At 36.3% G+C, this 24938-nt stretch overlaps 1 protein-coding gene across 2 annotated transcripts in view; it reads left to right on the top strand.

The window, feature by feature from the left end:
- Positions 1–24938, top strand: part of LOC306999661 (complement C3-like) — a 223736-nt gene that overhangs the window by 153623 nt on the left and 45175 nt on the right. The gene's annotated exons all lie outside the window — the stretch shown is intronic.

Here is a 24938-nt window from a genome sequence, read left to right on the forward strand (position 1 = left end):
ACTCACTCCAACAGACGAATATTCAAACTTGACCTGTAAAAGGCGCACATAGCTGTCATTGGCCAGATTCCTGGATGACAGTCTGAATAACCAATCATGCTCAAAACAACTCGAAGAGACAGCCAATAATGTGGTAACATTGCAATTACAGGAAAAGATGACATGTTTTAAAAGAAAGAATATGAAAAAAATGTACACGTGCAATTTATTTAGTTGTATTTGTAAGCTGGCTGTTATATTTAATCAATTGGTTAAATGGTGTCTTCATTGCAGTGCATGATAAAAAAAAATTACAATAACATACAAATAACATATAAATAATAATAATAATAATAAATAACATAAATAATATATACCATATATAACAACATATATTTACCACTGCTCAGGGGTGCCGCCAGGAATTTTGGGCCCCATGACAAAAAAATAACATTGGGCCCCCCCTGCACAGCTGTTGTCACCAGATCTCTAGGACGTACCTGTCCCATCAGATGCTTTACATAACTCTAATCAAATGCTTGCAACTGTCTTGCTTCTTGTAGTTCAATACTAGTACTAGCACAATATTTACTGCTGGTGATTTGTAAATGCAAGTCTGCATACAGTACGCAATTCATTATTTGATGCAAGATTAAAAGCCACCATAAAAATGTCCTTAAAGCAATCCTTTACAGTCTCAATGTATTTTTATTGTAAAATTAATGACAGATTAAAAAAAATGTTTTTAAAAAAAACCTAAATATATATTAGCTTTTTAATCAAAATAAATGAACATCATCATCTCAAAAGAATAAAAACATCAGATTTTTTAACTTAACTGCACATATATGCCAACAACAAAATAAAGTTGACGTGTAAAACGGAATTTCCACATCATGGTTATTATAGTGCTACAAAACAGTGTGTGTGTGTGTGTGTGTGTGTGTGTGTGTGTGTGCAAGCTTCTAAAAATAAATTGAAATACACTAGTATTCCTGTAATTCTTTTGTCTTATGAATTTAATAAACAACTCGTCTCGTATTCTGTCCGAACACACCGCACCATCTACATCATGTGACTGTAAATGCGCAAAAAACGTTTCCATTGCAGTTTTGCAAAATATTTATTTTTCAAAATTGCCTGAAAAACCACCTCATTTCAATTTGCGCAATTTGAAGGGTAATTGAAACACGGATGACGGTGTTTAGTTGCCAGAAACACCAGAAACCACAAAGTTGCATAGGAAAAGAAAATCTGGTTTTCAAAAAAACGAAAGAGAGAAAATAGAGAGAGGAAAGAGAAAAGAAAGGGTGTCAATCTGTTAACGAATTACAGGAATACTGGATTCTAAACCTCAAAGAAATGCCACAATCAAGACCTGGAAGCAGAAACACCCAGAAACTCCTCACATCTATCTGCCGCTCACAGTGTAAGAAACAGCTTGCCATTGATGCTTGAATAACACGCCTACGTCTCCTTCCGTTAATAATAATAATGTCTAGTGCGGTGGCTGGGATATATAAACCTACCAACGTCCGTTGGCATGATTTTTTAAATGACTATTCGCGAGAGGAAAATTAAGTTTTGGTCATCGGTTAACCCTCAGGGGTCTGAGGTGTTTTCTGGGTCCTGGAGGTGTTCTGAGATGCTCTAACATTTGTGCTTATTTCTGTTACTTGTGACATTTTCATGACTAAAGTCTTATTACACTGCATTCAGCACAAACTCTGCTACAATAATATGTCAGCAGCATGTATGTAAAAGTTTGTAGTTTTGAGATAATAACATTTATGCGTGGTTTGTGAAAATGACCAAAAAAAAAGTCACTGAAATAATGTCATGAAAGACAAACTAATTATTTCGTCGCAAGGCTTTTGAAAATTGTATCACGTAGCCTAGAATATTTGCTCCAAAACTATGTGAAAATCATCCTGAATACTCATTCAGATAAGACAATATATTGATTTAAAATTTGTATGACATGTTTTGTGTAAGAAAGCTTTATGCGAGGAGGCGTTAACCACCATGAATATTGAGTGTTTCACACCTGAGAGAGACAAAGAGCCTCCCATAATGGCCCTATTAGGAGCTCTCAGGCACTATCATTACATTACCTTGCACAAAGAATGAGGAGATTTAAAAAAGAATGGCTTTTTGATTGTTTGAATTTATTTACAACACAACATAATTTACATTTAACACACTGAACTAAAGACAGAGACTTAACCAGTCACACACCTTTCCTTTCCTGAAACATAGTGCATACCTGTCATTTCCAAGGTGTTTGATTTTTCACTTTACCTCCTCATGCTCATGTTGAAGTCAGCAGGACGGGTAGCTACCTAAAAAATATATATATATATATAAAAAAGCTGTGAGCATGCTGATATCAAGAAGAAACCAGGGCTGCATGATTGTGGGAATACATTTTAGATTTCTGGTGAAAATTCCTTTTTAAAATTTACAAAATACACACACACACACACATATATATATATATATATATATATATATATATATATATATATATATATACATATATATATATTTGTTGTGCCTTGTAGGCATATACCTGCACTGCAAAAAATGATTTTCTTACTTAGTATTTTTGTTTTGTTTCCAGTCCAAATATCTAAAAATTATTAAATCAAGAAGCATTTACTAGAGAAGTAAAATGACATAAGAAATTCTATTTTGTTTTAAGATAAAAATAAAGTAATTTAAGTAATTTTTGCTTAAAACGAGCAAAAAAATCTGAATTCGAATAGAAAACAAGAAAAAAAAATGGAATGGAAACCAAGAATTTTTTGCTTACCCCATTGGCAGATAATTTTGCTCGTTTTAAGCAAAAATTACTTAAATTACTTTATTTTTATCTTAAAACAAAATAGAATTTCTTATGTCATTTTACTTCTCTAGTAAACACTTCTTGGTTTAAGAATTTTTAGATATTTGGACTGGAAACAAAACAAAAATACTAACTAAGAAAGTATTTTTTGCAGCAGGGCTGAATCAAATAATAAGAACAGTATAGCAGGCATAGTTAAAAAGGAACACTTCAGTAACACTACACTAGAGAAAAACATATTGATTATCATATGTTACTTCAAATGTTTACATCGATATGACGTTATGAAATGAGATTGGAGTAAAATCATGGTTTGCTTTTCAAACGCACGTCGCGCGACTGCGTTTTCAAACTCTCACAGCGCGTGCAGGGGACATTCACTGAAGCATCGAGCAACAGTTCAATGGCAATATGAAGTTTATGCAACAATAACACTAACTAATATAATTCAGGATTATTTCTTACCTTAAAATCGTTCTTGTCTTCAAATCGCGATCTTCTTCTTCAGATGTAAACCCAATAATCTCACAGCATGTCTTCCAAACTCGACGACTGAAGAGGACTGATAAAGTTTGCCGCTTTGTTGTTGAGGTAATGGGGGCGTTCGCGCGACGCATGGACGATTTGCATCTCTATATGTTTTGCGCGTGTGGGTGTGGTCACATTAAAACTAATGAGGAAGGGTGTCATTTCGCAATAGTTTTGTATCGATATTTAGAAAATAAATCGCAAAAGTTCTGCGCAAATCTGTAATAGAAACGCGGCTACTGATGAGTGCGCTAAGGCAGGACCAAACCATTTCATGCAGATACAGGGGGGTGGATGTTTGCTTTTTGGTCAATGGGGATATTTAACTTTTATTGCCAAAATAAGTACAATCAAAAACATCATTAATTTTATTATTATTTGAAATAAACTCAATGATGATGGTTTATATAGTGTATAATATAATAAAAAATGTAAATTACTTTTTACGTATTTGTTGGGGCCCCTGTCAGTCAGGGGCCCTTGGAATCGTCCTAACTTTTCCCCCCTATACGGCGCCCCTGCCACTGCTCTGCCAAACAGCAATTTAAAAGAGCAAACATATTATATATTAAACAGAGCAAACATTGCATATGTAGGCTATTCATATACAATTCGGTATACCTACCTACATGAAAAACTAATGGATTGGTATCATGGTGACATTAGAGGGACATTCATGTGCAGGGCCGTTGCTGGTGGGGTGAAAGGTGGTGACAATTATAGGGGCCCCCGCTGCCCAGGGGGCCCCCACAAAATCCAGCAGTTATACTATAGGGACACTATATGAATAATTATAATATTTATTAGTTGTATGCCTGAGATTTAAAATGAAAACCACAAAAAAACATGCAACTTGGTTAAATATTTTTTCCAAATAGCTGCTTCTCTTACCTCCCTAAAAATGGTTTAGTCCGATCTATTTATTAGTTATTAATAAATACCCCGCCCCAGCTCGTGAAGAGAACCAATCAGAGTTGAGGCGGCATTGCCTGAAGACGTTAATCTGGTGGAACTGACTCACTGGAAAAATGTCGGGAAAAAGATAATACAAATATGGTTATCAGAAACGCCACGAAAAGAAGGAGAGGGAGGCCAGGAGAGTTGTTGGATCCCAGTCAATCAAAACCTTCTTTAACGCAGGTTAATGTATTGTATTGTTATTTCGCTGAGAATCAGAAAACTACCGTCTTCTTTCACTTTTCATTAACGGGCGCGAGCGGCACTACCGACTGATTACGCGATTAAAATCCCTGTCCTTTTCACTATTGTAAATAACTTGACACGAGACACGACGCATTGCATTATGCATAATATGACCTGCTGGCTGGTGATGTGTTTATTACATCAAGAAACACGAATACAACTGCACTTGAATGAATAAATGTATGAGCTTTATTTCAATATTATTTTACCAGTTCCATATTATCTCTATTAAAATACATAATAAGATAAATCTTTTTTTAAACTTTGACTACATTCTTAAGACTGTTACTTACGTGGTTTGACCATACGGCAACATAGGACGAAAAGGGTACCCCATAACGTCAATATGAGACGGAGACATAAGCGCACCAGCAGCGCCCCCTAACGGTACCCTAACGCATACCTAAACCTAACCATAACCTGAACCGTCTCATATTGACGTTATAGGGGTACCCTTTTCGTCGTATGTTGCCGTATGGTCAAACCACGTCAGTATGTGACGTTTTGAGATGAGACTGTGTTACAACCCATAAAAACATTATTTTACCGTTCCTTTTTTAAAAATTGGTTTTCTTATTATTTAATTTTTATTTATTTATAGGCCTAACCTTTGATGACTTTACACCTCACTTCACTCCACTTCAAGCTTTTTGTTAATTTTTATTAGTTGTAATTTTATAGAATTTTAAGATACTCAAACTGCAAAAAAATGCCTTTCTTACTCAGTATTTTTGTCTTGTTTCCAGTCCAAATATCTCAAAATTCTTAAATCAAGATGCATTTACTAGATAAGTGAAATGCAATAAAATATTAAGTCTTGTTTTCTGTTGAAATAAATCAAATTTAAGTGAGTTTTTGCTTAAAACTTGTCAAATAATCTGCCAATGGGGTAAGATAAATAATGTTAAAACAAGATAATTTTTCTTACCCCGTTGGCAGGTTATTTGTCTTGTTTTAGGCAAAAATATCTTATTCTATTATTTATATCTAAAAATACTGAATAAGAAAAGCATTTTTTTGCAGTGTTGTCAGGAATAACTTTATAATTTATATGTAATATTTAGAATAATAATAATATAATAATTTATATAAAGAAATTTTCTATTTAGGCCTATTTAGGGCCCAAGCCTTGAAAAGGCGAAGGCCCTATTGTTTTCCTTCGGATTATTATTATTATTATTATTATTATTATTATTATTATTATTATTATTATTATTATTATTTTTCTTACGACTATTCGGGCACTTTTGGGTCTCTTAACGTGCTCAAAAACTCTTGAAACTTTGCACACTGGTCAGAACCCGCGGCCATTAGAGCCGGACTGAAGCTGGTACCCGGGCGTGGCAGGGGGGCTCGACAGCGCCCCCTGGAACGCGGTCCGAAAACTTGGTCCATAAATCAAACACGCTTGCGTGTAATAATATGAAACTCGGTACACTTATAGATCTCATCGGGTCATATATCCTTCATGCTCTGACTTTTTACCCCAGCCCAACAGGAAGTCGGCTATTTGGCGTAGTTTAAAAAACACATGCAATGGAATTTAAAATACTCCTCCTAGACGATTCAAACAATCACCACGAAACTTGGTGTGCATGAAGTCAAGACATGGAGGATGAAAAATTGCCAGGGGATTTTTGATATCTCGAACGGTTTGGCCGTGGCGAGGAAACGAATTTATGGCGAATATTGGAAACAGGAAGTGTGTTATAACATCCTCATACATTAATTGATCTGGATGAAACTTCAGCAGTGTGTTCGCTGTAAGAGGCCGATCACATGGATGTGACTATTGTGAGTCAAAGTTATAGCGCCACCAACTGGCAGCAGGAAGTGTGTCACTTTCAAAATGCTTTAAAATCACCCTCTTATTTTTACCCGATTTGCTTCAAACTTTATGTGTATAATGTAAACACACGGCAGATGTAGACCTGTGAAAGGATTATTGATATCTTAAATACTGTTGCCATGGCAACGCTTTAAACTTTAATATTCTTTTTTAAAGTTTTTGAGACTCTTAGCATGCTTGAAATTGCATGAAACTCGACAGACACTTTACATTTATTGCCTAGTACACTTGTGCAAAGTTTCAGAAACGGGCGTGGTAAGGGGCTCAGTAGCGCCACCTTTAGTCAAAAATGGGGTATTAGTTTTACCTACAGTAACAAAAATCGGTATTTATATTTATCTCCCCGAGCCGGACAACTTTCTAATTTACAGTCATTAGCTCCGACCAACAGGAAGTCAGATATTTTGGTTTGAATGTGATTTGATGGGAATTTTGCCAGTCTCTCTCAGTGTCTGTGTGTGTGAGAGAGGAGGGGGGGCTTTATTTTAACCCTTTCTCTGCTGTGTGGGACTTCTCGGGCACTTTTGGGGCCCTTAACGTGCTCGAAAACTCTTGAAACTTTGCACACAGGTCAGAACCTGCGGCCATCAGGGCCGGGCTGAAGCTGGTACCCGGGCGTGGCAGGGGGGCTCAACAGCGCCCCCTTTAACGGGGTCCGAAAACTTGGTCCATATATCAAACTGAATATTGCATGAATTAGTATGAAACTCGGTACACATATAGATCTCATCGGGCCGAACAACTTTCGTGCTCTAAGTTTTACGCCAGCCCAACAGGAAGTCGGCTATTATGGGTTGTATGAAAACGCACGCCCCTGGAATTTTATATACTCCTCCAAGAAATTTAATTTGATCTTCACCAAACTCGGTCAGCATGAAGTCAAGACATTGAGGACGCTAAATTGCGGACGGATTTTTGATATCTCGAATGGTTTGGCCGTGGCGAGGAAACGAAGTTATGGCGAGAAAAGAAAAACACAATGTGTTATAACGTCTTCATACATTTATTGATCTTGATGAAACTTCAGTAGCGTGTTTGTTGTAAGAGGGCGATCACATGGATGTGACTATTGTGAGTCAAAGTTATAGCGCCACCAACTGGCAGCAGGAAGTGTGTTACTTTCAAGATACTTTTGACTAAAGTGGTGGGGTTATTTTTACCTACAGTCACAAAACTCGGTCTGTATATTGTGCTTATCGATCCGGACAACTTTCTCATTTACAGTCATTAGCTCCGACCAACAGGAAGTCAGATATTTTGGTTTGAATGTGGTTTTGTCTCTCTCTGACAGAGTTCCCCCTGCCATTCTCTCTGTGTGTGTGTGTGTGTGTGTGTGTGTGTGTGTGTGTGTGTGTGTGTATGTGGGGAGGGAGGGAGGGCACACACACAGACAGCCCCCCCTTTTCTGTGTGTGTTTGGAGGGGAGCAGAAAGACTCACACTGATACAAGCTCTAAAGCAGACTTCTTCTCGACAGTCAAAGCGGGGTTACGTTATTGCCCGTCGTGCACAGGAACCCGAAAGGCAACGGGGGTGGCGGCTTTTTATATATATATATATATATATATATATATATATATATATATATATAAATAAATATAGCTGCAAGCAGCGATGGAGGGCCCAAGCCGGTGGTAGCACCAGCCCGGTGCCTTTAGTGTAACTAAAGGCACCGGGGTGGCGGTGCCACCGGCTTGGGCCCGTAATCGCTGCTTGCAGCTATATTTATTATTATTTTTCTTACGACTATTCGGGCACTTTTGGGTCTCTTAACGTGCTCGAAAACTCTTGAAACTTTGCACACGGGTCAGAACCCGTGGCCATTAGAGCCGGACTGAAGCTGGTACCCGGGCGTGGCAGGGGGGCTCGACAGCGCCCCCTGGAACGGGGTCCGAAAACTTGGTCCATAAATCAAACACGCTTGCATGGAATAATATGAAACTCGGTACACTTATAGATCTCATCGGTTCATATATACTTCATGCTCTGACTTTTTACCCCAGCCCAACAGGAAGTCGGCTATTTGGCGTAGTTTAAAAAACACATGCAATGGAATTTAAAATACTCCTCCTAGAAAATTCAACCAATCGCCACGAAACTCGGTGTGCATGAAGTCAAGACATGGAGGATGAAAAATTGCCAGGGGATTTTTGATATCTCGAACGGTTTGGCCGTGGCGAGGAAACAAATTTATGGCGAATATTGGAAACAGGAAGTGTGTTATAACATCCTCATACATTAATTGATCTTGATGAAACTTCAGCAGTGTGTTCGCTGTAAGAGGGCGATCACATGGATGTGACTATTGTGAGTCAAAGTTATAGCGCCACCAACTGGCAGCAGGAAGTGTGTCACTTTCAAAATGCTTTAAAATCACCCTCTTATTTTTACCCGATTTGCTTCAAACTTTATATGTATAATGTAAACACACGGCAGATGTAGACCTGTGAAAGGATTATTGATATCTTAAATACTGTTGCCATGGCAACGCGAGAAAAGAGAAACACGATGTGTTATAACGTCTTCATACATTAATTGATCTTGATGAAACTTCAGCATTGTGCTCGCTGTAAGAGGCCCATCACATGGATGTAACTAATGTGAGTCAAAGTTATAGCGCCACCAACTGGCAGCAAGAAGTGTGTTACTTTCAAGATTCTTTTGACAAAAGTGGGGGGTTAGTTTTACCTACAGTAACAAAACTTGGTATGTATATTGTGCACATCGAGCCGGACAACTTTCTAATTTACAGTCATTAGCTCCGACCAACAGGAAGTCATATATTTTGGTTTGAATGTGGTTTTGTCTCTCTCTGCCTCTCTCTGCCAGAGTTCCCCCTGCCATTCTGTGTGTGTGTGAGTGAGTGTGTGTGTGTGTGTGTGTGGAGAGGGGAGGGCACACACACAGACAGCCCCCCCCCCCCATTGTGTGTGTCTGTGTGGGGAGGGGAGGGAGGGCACACACACAGACAGCCCCCCCTGTCTGTGTGTGTGGGGAGGGGGGCAGAAAGACTCTATTAAAAATAGGTATATTGTGCCATCTAGTGTTTTATACTATGTATATGTGTTTTTTTCTTTTAAACAAGTGTTTTAAAGTACAGTAATTTCAATGAATATATATACCACACTTCATAGGAATTTTCGGTGTTGTGTACTTACAATGGCTGCTGATTTCATGTGTCCGTTAAGTCCATGAGACTGTAGGGTGTCTAATTTTTAATTTTAGGTTTCAGAAGGGTGCTCACGCATACTTTGTGGTTGATATATGCCCTCGATGCGCACTTTTGCAGAACCCACACTGATGCAAGCTCTAAAGCAGACTTCTTCTCGACAGTCAAAGCGGAGTTACGTTATTGCCCGTCGTGCACAGGAACCCTAAAGGCACCGGGGTGGCGGTTTATATATATATATATATATATATATATATATATATATATATATATATATATATATATAAATATAGCTGCAAGCAGCGATGGAGGGCCCAAGCCGGTGGCACCGCCACCTCGGTGCCTTTAGTGCAACTAAAGGCACCGGGGTGGCGGTGCCACCGGCTTGGGCCCGTAATCGCTGCTTGCAGCTATATTTTCTTTTTATATTTAATGTTATATTTGTTTATTTTGCTTTTGCTGATGTTCATTAAAATCTTGATTTACATTTAATTGTTATCTGCTTTGTTATTTTGTAAGAAAACCCTAGTTACATGTGGGCCTCCATGCATATTGTACAGTACGCCAACAATATATGAGTATGTATGCAGAAAATATATTGGTGGAGGGTGGTGGGGGGCCCACATCAATTTTTTTTCAGGGGGCCCCGGATCCTCTAGCTACGGCCCTGTTCATGTGACCCATAATGATCCTTTTGCACTTTAACAAAATATTGACCTTTCCTTAGAAACACTCTTATGCCTAATAATGTCAACTTGCTTTTCACCCTGTGTGGCACTGTTACACAACCTGTTGGTTTAGGGTTAATCCTCTGTCCAACGCAACACTTTGCTAACATTGGCATAATTCTATACAAGTTGCAACATACACCCTGGGTTTCACAGGCAAGGTTTAAGCCTAGTCCAGACTAAAATGCACGTTTGAGCTGTTTTACCTGAAAGCAACTTGCACTGACATATATTAAAATGTGTCAGTGCCATTGTTTTGTCTCAAGATGCACACCAGTAATTTTTATTTTTTTCTTTCTAAGGCACATTTTAAAAAGCTAATTAAATGCACTAAGGCCTAATCCTGGCTTAATCTAAACTCTGTGAAACCGGGTCTGGGTTAGAAATTAAGCACTGTAAAAAATTGCGCTGTAAAATAACAGTAATCTACTGGCAGCTGTGGTTGCCAGCAAAGTACTGTTAATTTACAGCCCTCTACCGTTATTATACAGCTCTCCTTTTTTACAGTATGTTACTGTAAAAATACAATGCAAGGTAACTCATATCATTTGGGAAACCGATTGCTTCAAACAGTTCAAGTTTAAAAACGAGTATTTATACTGATAGTACTGTGAACTTTGAGTCCACTGAAAATGAATATCTCTTAATGTAAAACTGCAAACTTCTAATGTGTAATCGTGAATGAATTAAAAACATGACATTAACTAACATCTTGCAGTTCGCATTTAGCGAACAGTAGCACATATCTATGTGCTAAAGTATTTAGCAACGAGATTGTCACTGCATCAGCAACTACAGAAATATTATATAAAATAAATATTCACTGCGTTTAAATAAAGCAACGGGCAGCATAACATCAGTGTTTTTCTGCTCATCTTTGACTGAAGCACAGGCTCTACTCTCCAGCACAATGGTGACCCACAAAACTCATTATTTAAACTACCAGATCTCTCCTGTATCATCTTGTGCAAAACACATAAAACACTTCAGTTTAATATTTATTCTCTTTATCAGTTATTGACTTCGCATAACTTTTTTCTATGAACTTTTACTAATATTTCAGTGAAATTAACTTCTTTTGTATAGTAAATCTGACTGTTAAATTTGACAGAATATTGCTGTTTTTCCTTGATTTTACGGTAATCTACTGGCAGCTGTGGTTGCCAGTAAAATGCTGTTTTTCTACAGTTTTCTACCGTAAATTAGTTTACAGTTGATTACCGTTAAATTACACTTCACTCTGTTTTTTTTTATTTGACACATTTAACCCTTTAAACCCCACTGCAAAATCTTCAGTTTTAAATGAACACTTGTATGTCCACACTACAGGGTGTTGGAGTAACACTGAAGCAGTGTTGAAGTTAATTATATAATTCAGTGATTAATTAACTGATGATTGAGCATTAGTGATGAACACCTGACAAGGACAGAGAAACAACAATAAGATAAAAAAGTGAAACACAAGAACTACAACTTACTTCAGCCACAGAAGACATGAAATCTCTGAAGATCTCAGCAGAGAAGGATTAAACAACTCTAAAAAATAGCATTACCAGCTTCACTTATTATTAACCAGATTGACTTAATTCATTTTTTCATACATCTACTGAAATTCCTATTGAGAATTAACATAGGTTTAGATGTTGTTTTGTTTAATTTGACATTACCATAATGGAGATCAGTGTTTGCTTTAGTTGGGCTCCTGACCCTTGACTTTAACGTTTGTTTTTATTTGGCTGCTTTAACTGTGTATGTATAAGACACATTGTGGCAGAAGCAAAGCCAACATAAATGAGATCAGGTGTTACTGGTTATGTTTTGAATATTATGTCATCACATAATGTTTGTGGCACTGATCTCAATCAGTTACTAATCACTTATCAAAAATTTGTTTTTTTATGAACACAGCTTAATTTAATATTACTACACTGTGAAACTACTGTAGAAGACCAAGCAGTGCTAAGCAATCGGTTGTGAAAGATTTTTAAACTCATCATTCATTAAAAAATGTTGAACTATGGTTTCAGTTAGACACACACAGACATCAAGAATCAGCCAATAAATCTCAACAATGGTGACAATCAACAAAAAAGATAACAAAAAATCTGAACATCACAGAATACGCTACTAAAAGTCAACACAAAATCAACAGCAAAAATAAAAGCAAAAAGTACAAATTAAAGAAAATAACCAGACAATTCAGATGGATAATTTATTCATGCTGCAATGCATGCTGGGAGTCGTGGCAGATTTTTTTTTTTACTATGCTGGTACCCAACATGCATTGCAGCATAAAACTTATGATTGTCACCATTGCTGAGATTCATACTCCGATTCTTGATGTCTGTGTGTGTGTCTGGCTGATCCAGAAATTCAAAATGTTTTTAGTACAAACTTTTTAAATTTTCTTCACATTTTCTAAATGACAAATTTCTGAAAAATCTCATTCTATAAAATTATAATAACACCAAAATAAAAAATATAATGGTTCAATAATAACATTATACAACAAATGAGATCAGTGCATTGAGCCACTATATGATGATTGAGACCATTATCAAACAGTCATAATCATCTGATCTTGTAATCTTTCAGCTTTTGTGCCATAGCAAATGTATTTTTAACACACAGCTAACGCAGCCAAAGAAAATTTAAAGATCAAAGGTCAATGGTCAAGAGCCCAATTAAAGCAAACACTGATCACCATCATGGTAACATAAAATGAAAATAAAATGACATCTAAACCTCTGCCACTTTACAATAAGTCCTTCGGTAGATGTAAATAAAGTCAGATTAGTAATACATGAATCTGGTAATGTTTTTTGTGGAGTTGTTTAATCCTCCTCTGCTAAGATCTTTTGCTAAGATTTCATTTATTTTATCTTGATTTCATCTTTTTTCTGTTCCTCTTGTTCCTCTTTCCTTCAATGATTCTGATTGTTAACAGCAGGTGTTCCTCAGTGTCTCAATTAACTTGGAAAATTAACTGAATTAACTATGAAATTATTCACTCAGTCAAGTGGACTGTATTAGTGAACTAGGCAATAGTGAATGAGGGTATAGGGTGTGATTTTGGAACACAGCCTCTTAGTGTCGACTTTGAGCGCTGTTAATTCACAGTATATTCCTGTAGGCTAGTTTCTCGAAAACGACAAATATACACAGAATGCATTTTTTTACGGTATATTACTGTTTTAATGAAAAACAGCATGTTACTGTAAAATTTGGCCGTTTTTTTACAGCAATTTTTTACAGTGAGGGTTAAGGTTAACCCTAACTCTAACCCTAACCCTTGTCTACAGACTTTTATTTAACAGCATAGATAGACTCCAAGGTGTTGACTGCAGTGGTTAGGCCTTTAGCGTTGATACATGATGAATAACTTCTCTCTGACAGTCTGTATTTTAGCAAAGAGTGTTTGTATGGATTGTCCCTAATTAAGCTAGAGCTATTGGTGCATTCAAGTCATGTCATAAAGATCGTATTTACAAGTTGAACGCCAACACAATGATGAGAATATGAGTAGGAAGCTCAGGATTTTCTTTAACCCCGATCTTGAAGAGTTAGGGGTGTGTCAGAGAGAAACATTGTGGGATACCACTATACTTAGATATTCAGCATTGACAATGAAGTAAGCTAATGCTTGCACAAAATATGATAGCATTATAATATAACAATATAATATGTGATGATAAAGTTTACAGTGGCTTCATTAATTTAAAACATTAAAAAAAATTGTAAAACCTCATGAATACAAACTTCCCAGGACTTAAAAGCACCATATGTTCCATCGTGAACCCCGTTGGCCTGCTGTCTGACCAGCAAGCTCAATTTAACAATAATTGTGTAGTTTAATTACTAAATGTTACATTTAAAATGTTCTAGTTTTGTTAACAAGTCGCATTACAAAAACTTTTTATAAAAAACACTCATCATCTCAGGTCTCAGTGATATCCTCAAAACATTTTACAAACGTTGATTTGATAATGTTCCTCCTATGTTATTATGGAACATTGTGCCAATGTTTTACTGAGAATATTATATAATCTGTTATCTCAACAACATCCTCAAAACATCCTCAAAATGTTACATTTGAAATGTTCTAATTGTGTTAACTCGTCACATTAGAAGAACGTTTTATAAAGAACATTCAACATCTCATCTCTCAATGATATCCTCAAAACATTTTCCTAATGTGACAGAGAGAATGTTCTTCTTTTGTTTTTATGAAACATTGGGACAATGTTATATTGAGATCATTGTACAAACGTTAACTTTAACAACATTCCCAAAATATGCTCAAAATGTTCCAAGTAAAATGTTCTTCTTTTGTTATCATGAAACATTGGGACAATGTTATATTGAGATCATTGTACAAACGTTAACTTTAACAACATTCCCAAAATATGCTCAAAATGTTCCAAGTAAAATGTTCTTCTTTTGTTATCATGAAACATTGGGACAATGTTATATTGAGACCATTGTACAAACTTTAACTTTAACAACATTCCCAAAATATGCTCAAAATGTTCCAAGTAAAATGTTCTTCTTTTGTTATCATGAAACATTGGGACAATGTTATATTGAGACCATTGTACAAACTTTAACTTTAACAACATTCCCAAAATATGCTCAAAATGTTCCAAGTAAAATGTTCTAATTGTGTTAACTCGTCACATTAGAAGAACGTTTTATAAAGAACATTCAACATCTCATCTCTCAATGATATCCTCAAAACATTTTCCTAATGTGACAGAGAGAACGTTCTTCTTTTGTTATCATGAAACATTGGGACAATGTTAAATTGAGATCATTGTACAAACTTTAACTTAAACAACATTCTCAAAATATGCTCAAAATGTTCCAAGTAAAATGTTCTTCTTTTGTTATCATGAAACATTGGGACAATGTTATATTGAGATCATTGTACAAACTTTAACTTTAACAACATTCCCAAAATATGCTCAAAATGTTCCAAGTAAAATGTTCTTCTTTTGTTTTTATGAAACATTGGGACAATGTTATATTGAGATCATTGTACAAACTTTAACTTTAACAACATTCCCAAAATATGCTCAAAATGTTGCAAGTAGAATGTTCTAATTGTGTTAACTCGTCACATTAGCAGAACGTTTTATAAAGAACATTGAACATCTCATCTCTCAATGATATCCTCAAAACATTTTCCTAATGTGACAGAGAGAATGTTCTTCTTTTGTTATCATGAAACATTGGGACCAGTGTTGGGTATAGTTACTTTGGAAAGTAGTTAATTAGGTTACAACGTTACCATCAATTAAAAGTAATCAGTTACGTTACAGCGTTATCTATTCATAAAAGTAACGCGTTAGAGTACTCATGCGTTACCAACAATTAAAAGCCGTTTGCTGCGCCTCACACATGCTGCAGCTTAATTTACAGACACGGCCCCCTTTAAATGCACCTAGAAGTCGTGACTCCTGGCAATGAATAACGTCAGTCATCCGACTAAATTAACACTGCAGGATAACAACAGGAAAGACAGTCATCAATAGGCTATTCCACATAGCTTCTTTTTTTTTTTATTATCACAGAACATATTAATCAAAATTCACACCTTCCCAGCCCGGGTAGTAGAGATGCGCGGATGGGCTATTATTTCAATAAAAAAATCAATAATTATAATGCCAATATTAATTCAGTATAGAAATGCAGACATCCCAAGTCTAACGGAAGGTCCGGGAGTCTCCCGCATATTGATAGCGGCTCACTGATGCCCGCGAATTAGTTAAAATCTCCCGGAATCTAGAGCGAGCGCGCCCGCGAGACAGAGTCTGTGCTCCAAACCGCGTAGCGCGTGCACAGCAGAGAGAGCAAGAGACCGAAGCGCATGTAAACGAGACTCCCGAGGCTGAAAAGCCTCTCCACGGGTTCGCTGGAGGGTGGTGGGGTATTGAAGCGCAGAAACACTGTCTTGATCCTGGGGACATTTTTTTATTCGGGATTTTCCTTTCCTTAAAATAACGGATTACTTTTTAAAAAAAATAACGAAGTTACTGATTACTTAACACACAAAACTAACGCGTTAAGTTACACATTTCACGAAAAAGGTAATTAGAGTACTCTAACGCGTTACTTTATAACGCGTTACCCACAACACTGATTGGGACAATGTTTTATTGAGATCATTGTACAACTTCTTACCTCAGAAACATTCCCAAAACATCCTTTGAATGTTGCAGTTAAAATGTTATATCTTAGTTTACATTTAACGTTATAGGAACATTTTTTAAAATGAGAAAACATCCTTAAAATATTCGTTAAACATTATATTCAAATGTTTTCTTCAGAACGTTAACCAAACTTGTAGGGAATGTTAGCCAAAGTTCTAAGAACGTTCCCTGCTAGCTGGGGAGGTATATCCAATAGGGGTGGGACGATACAGGTACCTCACGATTCAATTCTGTGGCGATATGTGGTCCACGATATGATAATATCACGATTCGCGATATCTACGATATTCAATATATTGAAAGAAATTTCATCAACGATATATCACGATATATGTGACTGAAAAGAAAAAGGATAAGGAAATAAGGACATTTTATGCATTTATTAATGCCAACATTTCCAACATTGTACAAATAAATATGCATTTGCATAATAACTCACTGCCTTGACGATATCCATGTGGGGCTATACCTCAGTGGTAGCAACCATAGTTAGATTTAGGGATAAGATGAATTAAAGGGGATATAATGATGCCCAAATATGTAAACTGTTTAACTATGGGGATAAAAGTACATACTTTTGAGTGTGTAGCAAATTAGTAGGCAAGCTTTGGGACATACTACTTCGTCATCTTTAACGGACAGATCTGTCGCGTGCATGAGATGCTGAGATCTTCACAGATTTAATGTCTTCTTTTCTCTTCAGTGGATTTCATCTAAGACTGTGGCTGAAATTACTCCATATTTAATATACACAGATTTTCTTTGGCTCAGATAAGGTCCAGTTATGGTGTATTTCGCAAATCGCAGTATGTTGAAATGAGTGTTCCAAAGAGTGTTCAGAATATGAAGTTCCAGATCACTCTAACGACTAATATTGCCCATAATCCATCCCACGTTGGACGAGGATTCGGTTAGAACTACAAACACGAGTGAAAAGTGACGAGTCCTTGTCTGTAGTTTAAAAAAAACTACAGACAAGGAGGACACGCGAGTCTGACGGTTATGTAGAGAGGTTTAGATAAAGGAGTTTGAGTGATTAATTATCAGTATCTAACCTGACGAAAATGTATTTATTCAATGTTGTCTACATTATATTGCGATCTGCAGCAGCATTGTGAACTTTTGTAAAGACACGTTTAGCCATTAACTTTTAAATGCATCATTACATTCAAATTGCAAACACATGAGGAGAGTCTCCGCATGACAGACCCGCGACTGGCAGATGAATGTGCTAGCCTACACTGTAAAAATAAAAACATAGATTTTATTTATATCTAATTAATAAAAATGAGGCAACATATTACAAGCAATATTATTAATTAAATTTAACAAATTAGAATTGAGTAATAATTAATCAAATTATTCCTTAAAAGTTAACCATTTAAAATAAGTAAAAATTACAAAATATATGTTATTGCCAACATTGAAGACACCTGATGTTAACAAGCAGAATCACTGAAGGAGAAAACCATAATTAAAGTCACCATTATGGAGAAGAGTGTGTGTTTTAGTTGGGCTCTTGACCCTTAAATTAATAACTATAAGATATTAATTCTAGCTGCATAATATTATTAGCCTTCAATGTAATCCAAATGATCAAATCAATTATAATAAAAAAAAAAAAATTTGTTTTCTTTTGTTTAGGCGCACACAAACATCAAGATTTAGCGTATGAATCTCAGCAATGGTGACAACCTCTGATCATAAGCTCATTATTTATTCATGCAGCAATACATAATGGGAGCCATGAATGAGTTTTGATTGGTGCGACCCAGAATGCACTGCAACATGCCTTATAAATGTCACCATTGTTGAGATTCACAGGCTGATTCATTATATCTGTGTTTTTTTTTTTTTTTTTTTTTTGTACAAGAGAAACTTTTTAGAAATTATTTGGACTACATTGTAAAAGTTAAAAGTAGTATGGTGTTTAAGGCCAGTACTTCTATAGTTAATAAATTAAATTAACTCACAAATTGGACTCAATTTGAGTTCAGTAATGCAGGTCAAATGATTGTGAAGTAATGATTATGTTAGAACACAACCAACACTATCAGATCATCGTTTGTTCATCTGGCTGTTATATCTCATGTACAGCAGCCAAACAAAAACTTAAAGTTAATAATTTAAGGGTCAAGAGCCCAACTAAAACACACACTGATCTCCATAATGGTGACTTTAATTATGGTTTTCTCCTTCAGTGATTCTGCTTGTTAACATCAGGTGTCTTCAATGTTGGCAATAACATATATTTTGTAAATTTTACTCATTATAAATGGTTAACATTTAAGGAATTAATTTGATTAATTATTACTCAATTCCCTCCTTGAACTGCCACCTTAAAGTGCACTGTTAGCCCTTACTGTAGAAAAAGCCCAAATTCTTACAATATCATACCATTTTCCATTAAAACAGTAATATACAGGAATATACCTACAGGAATATACTGTGAATTAACAGCGCTCAAAATCGACACTCAGGGGCTGTTTTCCCAATCTCACCCTATACCCTCATTCACTATTCCCTACACTAGTTCACTAATTTAGTCCACTTGAATGAAAAGAAGTGAGTGAATTGAGACACTGATGAACACCTGATAAGCAGAATCACTGAAGGACAGAGAAACAAGAACAGAAAAAAAAGAGAAACACATGAACTACAACTGACTTCCAGCCACACTGAGTGTGAAACCAGTTTAACATTATTTATTTCAAGTTCTTGTTGAGAATGAACAGGGATTTAGTTAATAATAAAGTTTTAATAATAAAGATCACCATGATGGAGATCAGTATTTGCTTTAGTTGGTCTCTTGTACCTTGACTTAAAAACTTTGTCCAGTCATCTCTTTCTGGCTGTTGTAACAATGAGTTTATAAAGCTCATTTGCTACAGTAAGAAAAAGTCTAGGGAAGTTGATCAGGTGTTTATGACTTTCTGATGGTGTCATATTCATTCATGAGTTTTTGCTCTTTTTTGTATGTAGCTATGAATTTATAGGTTTAATACCATATATCTGATAATCTACAACGTGAAATCCAGCAATATATCTTTAATTAGTTCAACTGATGAATTTTTAAATCATATAATGCATTATAATTGTATTAACTCCTGCTTGACTCAGGCACACACAGACATCAACAATCAGCGTATGAATCTCAACAATGGTGACGATCAAACATTTCATGTCGCAATGCATGCTGGGTACCAGGATAGTATAAAACTCCCAGCATGCACTGCTGCATGATTAATAATTTAAAAAAAATATTCCCACCATTGTTGAGATGCATATTCTAATTTGTGATATCTCTGTGTTTATGTATTACAGTGTAGCTCTGTTATTGATTATGCTTGTGTTAGAAATAAATTAATAATTGTTGCTGTTTTTTCACAGTGGTGGTTACGTAACACTTTTGTTTGACAATTAAAATCTGAATAAGTAAGAATTAACTTATTATTGTTTGCACAGGCTATATAATGATTTTGCCATGATAGTGAACATAATCACAATCATTCACAAACTTTGTGTGTGCACAAGTGTGACTTGCAGAAGCACAGTTCAAGCAGCGAAAGATAATTATCGTGTTGGCATCAGCAACCCAACTAAAGCAAACACTGATCTCTATAATGGTAACTTCAAATCAAATATTTTAAATTAAACATCTCAATAACTACTTCTGTAGATGTATGACAGAAATAAAGTCATACTGGTTATTAATAAGTGTCATAATGTGTAATGGCTGGAAGTCAGTTGTAGTTCTTGTGTTTCTCTATTTTCTGTTCTTGTGTTCCTCTTGTCTTCAGTGATTCTGCTTGTTAACAGCAGGTGTTCATCACTAATGCTCAACAATCACTTACATATTCACTTAATTATCTTATCAATGTTACTTTTTACTCTTTGTAGTGTGGATTTTCCTGTGGGGTTGAAAGGGTTAACAGTGTAAGATAAAAAGACACACCCACGAAAAGTATTTTAACAGTAATAAACTGTAAGTTATAAAACAGGTTTATACTGGCAACACTGTTGCCAGTAGTTTACTGTAAAATGTAGTTTTTTGGGTCACCATTGTGCTGAAGAGTAGAGACTGTGCTTCAGTCCAGCAGAAGATCTAGAAACATTGATGATATGCTACATGTTGCTTTATTTAACAGAATGTAATTGCTGGTCCAGTGGAAATCTTTTTATGTACTTAAGTTTTTTAGTGGTTTCTAATGAAAGTTCTTAACTCTTTTCTCACATTATTAATGCATTACACAGTTTAGTTAATACATTTAAATGACAGTTGGTCAATTTAAGGCAGTCGGTTTCTGCAAGTGAAATTAGTTTTAACTCGAGTTTTAATTTAGTGCATTTTACAGTAACAAACTGTATATTACAGTAAAATACTGTAGATTACAGTAAAGAACTGTACAATTAACAGTAAATTACTGGCAACAGTGTTGCCAGTATTTTACTGTAAAAAACCCCCGTAAGGTCTAACAGTGTGGTGGAGGGGTTTGAGTACCCGAATGACCCTAGGAGCTATGTTGTCCGGGGCTATATGCCCCTGGTAGGGTCTCCCAAGGCAAACAGGTCCTAGGCGACGGGTCAGACTAAGAGTGGTTCAAAAATTGGACTTCTGTGCTAGTTACAGTTTGTCCATAACGAACACCATGTTCAGGCTATATGGGGAGGCTGCAGACCTGGAGCCGGTAGATATAGGACCCAAACAGTTTTACGCCCCTGGCAGTTTTACGCCCCTGTTGTTCCTGATGCGTCCAGTAGGGGGATATACTGCGAAATAACATAATTAAATCGACGCTAACACATTAATAACCCGTCCATAGACTTGACAATTTTGTGTTTTTTGTTCATTTAAATATAAACGCTACAGTGTAGATCTGCACGGAATAAATAGAAAAATAGATGCAGATATTCAGTCGGTGTTCACTCTCTTCACTCAGCCTACAGAAGACTTTTGTTTTTGTGAATTGAAAAATTAAAAATACACATAGTTGGATCAACTACATGTTATGACATATGACCTACTGCAGTTATAGGCCTACTCACCGTATGTTTTTATATGGAGACTAAGTGAAATATGTTGTTGTGAATTTAAAATAAGTTACATTTAGATATTAACCACATTTAGACCATTAGACATACAGTAGCCTACCGTGTAATCATATGGATCCTCAATTTAATATCTGCTGTACTATTCTCTATTGGTCGTCATACAGCTACAAAACAGTTTCCTACATACGTGGTAAGATAAGTTTAAGCCAGATCGTCCTGAACTTTTTGGTAAATTCTGGGCAAGTTTCATCTGCATAAAGACAGAACCATCCAATGGCAAAACCTTTAAACTCATAGTTTTCTAAAACAAATAATATCCTTGAGTCTGTTGTAAATAACCTTTAATTTTTTATTGACAATGTAATATTGTATTGATTTGTGTAGCCTAATTCAATCTCTTTTGATGTCCGTATACCCCCCTTGTTTTTTGTTTTGTTTTGTTTTTCTCTTCTCACTGTTAATGTCTGTATCCTTTCATTTGCAATACAAAATAAATAAATTAATTAATTTAAAAAAAGATTAAAACATACCTCAATTCGTGTCGCTGTACAGCCTCCCCCTACTGGACGCATCAGGAACAACAGGGGCGTAAAACTGCCAGGGGCGTAAAACTGTTTGGGTCCTATATCTACCGGCTCCAGGTCTGCAGCCTCCCCATACTCTGTTCAGGCACCAGGACACCCTAGGCCGTAGGTCGATGATCGACTTTGTGGTCGTTTCATCTGACCTGCGGCCGTATGTCTTGGACACTCGGGTAAAGAGAGCACTGGGGTACAGAACCTGAGACTACCTAGAGGAGATGGTCTGAGTTTGGTTGCTCCTGAACCGTGCCACGGTTCACGCGAATGTGACAGCAACATGGACTCGGGTGCACACTTATTCGGGAAGTAACACTGTAAAAATGAATACATTGATTGATATCTAATCAATAAAATTGAGGCAACAGATTACAAGCAATATTATTCATTAAATTTAACAAATTAGAATTGAGTAATAATTAATCAAATTAATTCCTTAAATGTCAAAATTTAAAATTTACAAAATATATTTTATTGCCAACATTGAAGACACCTGATGTTAACAAGCAGAATCACAGAAGGAGATTAAAGTCACCATTATGTAGATCAGTGTTTGCTTTAGTTTAGATTTAGCGTATGAATCTCAGCAATGGTGACAAACAGATCACCTCTGATCATAAGCTCATTGTTTTATTCGTGCAGTAATGCATGATGGGAGCCATGAATGAGTTTTGATTGGTGGAACCCAGAATGCACTGCAACATGCTTTATAAAATGTCACCATTATTGAGATTCACAGGCTGATTATTGATCTCTATGTGTCTCAATTTTAAATAGGAGAAACTTTTTAGAAATTATTTGACTTACACTGTAAAAGTTAAAAATATCATCGTGTACAAGGTCAATGCCATTATAATTAATAAAGTTAAAGGTTGTATCAGTGATTTCAGGCCCAATAATAAATTATCACATTCATCTAATCTTTCATGACGATCCACTAGCTGCCCACCCCATAAGCAGACCGTCTAAAAAACGCGTCTCTGTAGGCAGTCTAGGCTCTGAGATTTGCACACAAAAACAATCGGTTTTACAAACACTCAAAACCAAAATAAATAGTGTTCAACCAATCACCGGCAGGGGCTGATGGGTGTTGTGAGGTTTTGCGCTCGTGCACGGCTGCACGCGAAGTCGGAGCTGAAGAATAAGCCAACGTCTATCAATGAACGAGAAATTTAACATGTTTGAGTCAATCCCCAAGAGGAGGAGGAGGATTAGGGCGAGGGAATACTGTCGTGTTTATTCCAAGACACGGCTTCAGCTCCGACTTCGCGTGCAGCCGTGCACGAGCGCAAAACCTCACAACATCCAGCCCCTGTCGGTGATTGGTTGAACACTATTTATTTTGGTTTTGAGTGGTTGGTGAAACCGATTGTTTTTGTGTGCAGATCTCAGAGCCTAGGCTGCCTACAGAGACGCAGCTTTTTGACGGCCTGCTTATGGGGCGGGCAGCTAGTGGATCGTTAGGAAAGATTAGATGAATGTGATCATTTATTTTTGGGCCTGAAATCACTGATACAACCTTTAACCTGACTCATAAATTGGACTCTTTATGAATTCAGTGATTTAGGTCATTGATTATGTTAAAACACCATCAGATCACCTTTTCTATTTGTTCATCTGGCTGTTATAACTCATGTACAGCAACCAAACAAAACTTAAAGTTAGTAATTTAAGGGTCAAGAGACCAACTAAACACACTGATCTCCATAACGGTAACTTACAATAAACAGAAATAGTTCTTCTGATCAAAAAAAAAAAAAAAAGAAAGTTGAACCTGTTTATTTATTTAAACACACTTGACATCAATAATCAGCCGGTGAATCTCAACAATGGTGACAATAATAAAGCATGTGCATTCTGGGTATCACCAATCAAAACTCATCCATGGCTCCCATCATGCATTTCTGTATGAATAAATTATGATCTGAATTGAAGAAAACTGGACATTTTCACATTCCCGGAACCAACACTGAACGTTTGGAGAACGTTCTTATAACAAAAGTCTGTGGGTTGCACGTTACGCCCAAACCACACCTATGAGTAATCTACTTCAGACCAACCCATTTTAGATTTGTGTTGGGCGCAAGAGTCATTTATCCCTCCGGTATAATAGCAACAGCGCCCGAGATCCGGCCACAAAGTTTCTTGCGTTTCGCGTCTGATACTTGCATTTCAGATCGCAGAGGTGGGTAATCCAGGCAGGGGCCAAAGAGTAAAAGTCCTGCCATATGTTTATTCCACCCATAAACTCAGTCAGCTGATTTCACTAATTAGTTCTTGTAAAAAAATGTATCTGTTAAATTTACGGTAAAAAATAAAATACTGGCAGCTGTGGTTGCCAGTAATTTACCGTATTAAAATAAGGTAGCAACATTTTAGGTTTTACAGACTTTATTATAAATTTACAGTAATAAACCTTATTTCATTCTGATGCAATGTTAATTTACAGACCTATTGAAGTATTAAAGGGGTGGTAAAATGCCCTTTTCACAAGATGTAAAATAAATCTCTGATGTCCCCAGAGTGTTTGTGTGAAATTTTAGCACAAAATACCCCACAGATATTTTTATATCGCATGTTCAAATTGTCACTTTTTGAGGGTTTGCAAAAGCGCACTGTTTTGTCCCTGGCCCTTTAAATGCAAATGAGCTGCTGCAGAGGGCGGGGTTTCAAGATATCGTGTGTTAATAGCAGCGATTACCTCACGCAGACACACTAAAATGACAGAAACTGTTCTGCCTTTAATGTTAAAACGGAGTCAGACAAAAATTAAGAGACTCAAGAAGAAGCGAC

Source organism: Phoxinus phoxinus (genome assembly GCF_949152265.1).
Source record: "Phoxinus phoxinus genome assembly, chromosome: 6".
Classification (NCBI taxonomy): domain Eukaryota; kingdom Metazoa; phylum Chordata; class Actinopteri; order Cypriniformes; family Leuciscidae; genus Phoxinus; species Phoxinus phoxinus.